Source organism: Clinocottus analis, unplaced genomic scaffold, assembly GCF_023055335.1.
Source record: "Clinocottus analis isolate CAN_PGR_092001 unplaced genomic scaffold, fCliAna1.0.p SCAF_23, whole genome shotgun sequence".
Lineage (NCBI taxonomy): Eukaryota > Metazoa > Chordata > Actinopteri > Perciformes > Cottidae > Clinocottus > Clinocottus analis.
The window spans coordinates 5,539,618-5,545,617 of record NW_027175965.1 but is presented as its reverse complement, the minus strand read 5'-3'; positions in this window follow the sequence as shown (position 1 = coordinate 5,545,617).

Genomic DNA, 6,000 nt, shown 5'->3' with positions numbered 1-6,000 from the left:
CATGTGGACTATGACTCATTTGTTTGTCAGATACAAAGTCCATCATTGGATTCAGCTATAATCTGAAAATATTATAATTAAGCTTTCACCTTTGTGACATTTCCTAATTTTGACTACATTATTAGACAATTATTAAACAGTAACTTGACCTAAAGTTTTGTTAAAAAAAGAGTGTTTCACAGATCTGATTCTGCAGTGATGTAACACCTGAGACAGAATAGTACATTTAATGGATAGTTGACATCTCACACCTCACTGCTCCAAACATAGACACGCCTGAATCCATTCATAAAAAACATATTTGTGTTGTGATGTTTTACATAAGAAGAATGTAGTATTCTGCAAACACAGCAATCTCGTTTAAACGACTAAACATCTTGACCGCAGCCACATTTTCCCAAACTATTCGAAACAACATCTTTGTTTAATTGGAAGCCAGTTGGAAACTGACCTTAACTTCAGGAAACTGGACTCTGTTATTTTTCGTAGATTCATCTCTTTGCTGTGGGAGCGTTGTAACTCAGCCTCAGCACAGAACAGATAAATAAGTCGGGGAATTGCCCTTGTTGACTTGTGGGAATCTCCCAGAAGGACTTCCAGCTTCAGGGACATTCCCAGAATGCAGCTGCATTTAGCCGTCCAGTGAAGGTTGCACTTTCACTGTGGCTCCAAGAAAAAGAAAACAAAACAACATGACCAGGAGCACTCGTGAGATAATAAAACCTAAACTTAGAACAACATGTACCACGGGGTAGGCTCCAAAGCAGTGTGTGTGTGTGTGTAGAAACAGTTAAATGTCATTTGAAGTATTTTTTTTACAAAATAAGATCTAGAATCAGGATCATAAAAACTGCGCCCGAGCGGCTCCACCTGAGGTGATACATATCTTTGGCAGCGAGTGTGAGAAGTCAGAGCAGCCATGGGCCTTTCAGCACTAAATGGTTTTCAGCCTTGTTTGATGTCACTAGCGTAGGTTCATATCACATTTTTACGACCGCCTTGAACAGGTATGAGAAGGCTCAAGGGTACAGAATGTACACATACCTGTCTGCACCTTAAAGAACTGTTTCATAGTCAAGAAAAAACATCTACCGGCAATAAACCCTCATAAACAATTACACTGGAATTTTGTAGGCGACCGAGCCAAATATTTAAGTGATTGTTTTAAATGTATATAATTTCAAACAGAGAATAATGTCCCTACGAGTAAGAACATATTTTGTGTCTTTCGATGACAAAAAAGGATTTAAAAAAAAAAACGTGGCTTCTTTGTTTCTTACATTTTGAATTCCATCTTTAAATATCTGGGTAAAAAAAAGGACTCAGGTGCCTATTTTAAAAGTACTTCTTCCAGTTCCAATAAAAGCAAGAGTGAAATCCCATATGGAGACAGAGGTAGACATAATAACAGCGGCGCCTGTTTGGATAGTCAGGGTAGCCACTTGATATCAGGCCGTCTGTCTGAAGTGAACTGAACTAAACTTTTGTTCATTTCTAATCCGGGAGCTACACGAGATATGGGTGTCTTCAGGTAAACATCCTTGACAGCCACCTGCATGTGAAACCAGACCTTTTCTCCCCTACTCCTTATTCGCTCCCCTGCTCCCTTAATCTCTGCTGACCTTCTTTGAGTCAGTATCATGGCTGCAAGTCAACCAGCCAACCACAAAAACACACTGTCTTTGTTTCATTTTGTTCTCAGTGTAGAGCCGTGTGATCCAAGATCAGACAACGGGGCAGACATTTCAAATCCACGTGGCTTTAAAGTAAAGTAGTTGATCCTATAAAACTAACATCACTGATGGATCCAGATTGATTTGGTTGAACTACAGTATTGCAGGCAAGCAACATGCAGTCGGCTGCAGTAATCACATCCTATGGAAACAACAACAGTGCCAAATTCAAACAGTATCTCTACTTTGCTTTGACCCTTACTGTATTTCCCATGGAAATATTCAATAACACATGTGGAAGTGTTTACAATCTAAGCTCCAAGTTTACCAAGAAGTGGTATCAGGTGTGTGTAGCCAAGGTGAACAGTCTCAAAGCAACCGAACACTCGCACCGAACAAGAGGGTTCTTCAGACAAGAATCACATGAGATCCATTTCACATCCAGAAGATGACAAAGTGTAAAAGATAAGATTGTTGCGGAGAGATACTCAACATTTAAAACCTTAGTTGTTCAGTGGTTGAACACTTCCTTTGTTGTCTCCAGAGGAATACATGTATCCTGTGCTCAGGCCGACAAGACACTTATATTGTGTCCTAATGAGTCTCGGCACATGACACAACCATGGTGTGCACTCTGGTCTTCTGATTCAAGCGTGGCTTTAAATGTATAAAGAGGATTACCACAGTGTACATGTCATTAGGTACACATGACAAAGTCATACTCAACGCGTTCAATCCTTTTGGCACATCCTTCATTGGACCTGTTCTCCTACACATACTACCCCATTCACTCCTTATGAACATGGGCGAGCTAAGCCCGGGTAATTGCTGGGAACCTGTGATCCTGGGCACACATTCCATACATGCAGTGCCCTTCAATAGTAGGGCTATTAAACACATTTAACCAAGGTCCCAGCCTTTCTGATGGTTTTTTGGGGGGGGGCGTCTTTTGTTCCCCTACGGTCCGGCCCTTGTACTTGGCAGCTCATCTGAGGGCCTCGGGGCAGATCTCTTGACGCACCGCTGACAGATCCGCCTGTTCTGGACCGCGGTGATGATGAGAGAGAGGACCAGAGGAAAAGGGGGGATAAGATGAGGAGAGAGCGAGAGGTGAAAGTGAAGAATGGAGGGAAGGAGAACACAGAGGAGCGGTGCTTCAGATCCTCAGGGGCCGGGCCTCACACAACGTAGGCCTTCTCCTCTGTCCTCTCTGCCTCTTCCCTCCTCCACCTCCATTGCTCTGTCAGTCAGGACTAGACTATTTCATTTTAATAAGGCTAATCCCTCCAAGAGGTAAGCTGCTCATCACCTCTCCCCCTCCTGCTCCTCCAGACGAGAGCAATCTCCTTTCAGCGTGAGGACAGGATGAGGGTGAAGGTTTGCCCCGCTTGATAGGAGAGAAAAATGTGAAAGGTGAGACTGAAAAGAAGCCTTGACAGCAGCTGTGGTCAGGCTCAATGCGAAGATTTGGGCCTCCACGGTTTGATAAACTTGCAGGTGGTACACCTTTTGTAGTGATTCATCCTCCAACCGGCTTGTAACATCATGCTGAAATGAGGCACGCTGATAACTTTGTTCTCTGCAGGGGAAATGGAGTGACACAGTTGGTATTTTACTGTGCGCTATCGCCTGCCTCCTGTCAGCAGAGCACTCTTCAGCTGTCAGTAGTAAAACTTAGTTTGCCTGCTGCTTGAGAAGTCTCCTTGATGCGGACCACTAGCTGTCATAGCCTCTTTTCTTAAGCAATAGTTTCACATTTAAGGGTACTACTACTAATATTTGGATTCTTGCCGAGAGGTAGACGAGAAAATCAACATTGCTCTTGAGGGATGACCATAGGATCAATATAAAGCTACAGCCAGCGGCAGGTTAGCATAGCTTTGCACAAAGACTGCAAAAGGAGGAAACAGCTAGCCTAGCTCTGTCCAAAGCTGGCTATATTCACCTGCTCGCATTTCTGACACTCACTAATTTACACTTTCTGTAAAACATATAACATCTGAAGTGTTAAAATGACACAGGGATTGTGTCGGACAACTTCCGTTCCCTGTTTCTAGTCTTTTTGCTAAGCTAAGCTAACCAGCTGCTGGTGGTAGCTTCACAGATACATGAGTGGTATTGATCTTCTAGGAAGAAAGCAAGAAGACTTCCCAATATGTGGAACTATTCCCGTGAGCAAAAACTCCCTCTCAAAAGACACAATAATTTGTATTGAGTTGTATTTTGTGAGCATCCCGGTCTGTTCATGTCTGTTGCCGTCACTGAAAACAGAATGTTGAAAAATACTTTGAAGTTTCCAAAGGAAAGACCTTAAGGTTTTCCCATGTGTTTGCTCTGATGGGACTAATAGTTCAGATGACAGATCCCACTCTGAAGACACCATCCTGGGTTTGGATTTATGCCAAAAAAAAATCATATGAAAAACTTCTCAATGTACATCTGAACCTGAATTCCTCTGGTAGAAATATTGTGGATATTTTCACACTAAAGTGCCTTCTTTTGAAGTAGATCAAGCGGCAGAACATCAGTCCTTCACGCTGCTCGGCACAGCATGCTTGAGTGAGACTTTCCTGTCGGGGAGGAAGTACAAACTCAGAATAACTCAGGTACTTTAGAAAAGAACATGTAAACAAGACAGTATAATAATGACTAAAAGTGGAAATATTTACAAGAACAATAACAAAGCCTTACTAAACTGTAGTCACAAATATAGTGAGGGACATCAGAACTGTCATGAGCATGAAGTCTTGACTTACTAGCTTTTCAGAGCTCTCAACTGCTCTCCACTGTCTTCAGTACATTTTTGCCTTTATATATAGAAACAATCTCTTGAGAAAGTACACATATATAGCTACGTACAAAAAGCTAGCTTTTGTTTTGCGCTTTCAAGCATTTCATTGCATTGTGGATAGAATTTCTCAGAGTTGCTCAAATTATTCTGCTGATGAACACTGTCAGATACTGTAGCGGTAGTTAAAAAAAGCTAGTAAGTAAACACACACACACACACACACACACACACGCACACACAAACACACACATTGGGCCGGGGCTGGTGAAAATGACAAGAATCCAAACTGTTGAGAGAGCTTTGAAATTAGAAAATGAAAAGAAGTCAAGAGGGAACATTCCACAGCAGTGCCCTGGTCACCTGATCTTTTACGAGGTCAAGGGTCAACTAATGAAACCTACCAACACAGAAATGGCTTTTACAGTTTGCGGCGATTCAAACATAGCCTGATGATTTACCTGGGAATCACTTTTAGCAACTCAGCGGATGCTTTGAGGTTATAATTTCCTCAGAGGTGAACCACCTGTGACGTTGTGCGTTTGTGTGACTTGTGTCTCTTCGTCTGCAGCTGGGGCCCAACTTGGATGTGTGAAATGTCATGTGCAGGGTGCCCCCTTGTTGGAAGATTTAGACAGCAGACCCTCGCTCCACCCAATCCCACCTCACACCCTCCCCAGCAGGAGCAGCTAAGAGGCCAGCCAGAACAATGCCAAGGCAATGGCTTAATTCGCCAGGCCAGATTTACAGCCCTTCCTGCCCAGCATCTGCTCACATTGTTTCCCAGGATTTGACTTGAAAACCTGAAAGAACTGGTGATAAAAAAAAAAAAAATTGGACTGCTGACAACCCATCCCATATAGACCCCCCTCTTAATCAAAGATTTATTTTTGTGTTTTCGGTAATCTCGTGGATTTGGATGAAGAAATCAACTGTGGAAAATCTGACATCATCACGAACACCCTTCGTTGCTGGGAGGGTGGGGGTCACAGGGTTTATGGTCGTGCTGTCGCCCATTGTCCAAAACATTAAAGAAGAGGGAGTGCAACGCAGCAGCAGAGCTTTATCTGCATATGTATGAGGAACTTTAAATGCCACAGGTGTTTAAGTTGCAAGCAAGCTTACTCAATTGCACAACATTATATGCATCAGCCATTACAATAATAACTAACCAGAGAAGGTGAGGACACTCCCTTTGTGTGTGTGTGTGTGTGTGTGTGTGTGTGTTGGTTTTTAGAAAGCACATTCCTTAGCTGGCCTGGGAGAAAGTGAGAGGCTCCGCAGAGGAGAGGGACTGCAAAACAGAAATTCCCAGAGAGGTTTGAGGGGACGACTGGAGAGCAGAAGCCTCTTTTGTCACCCTGGCCTTGTTGGTGCCTCAGGGGCCATATGGACGCCTGCCTCTGTGCGCCCTCACGTCAGCCCATTCTTCACCCTCCTGCACCCCCTCCGCTCCGTGACAGGACCGTCCACGTGAATGAGTCATGGCTAGATTGAAGTCGACCACAGCTCCTGCCTCTCGAGAGGGAACAACTCTGT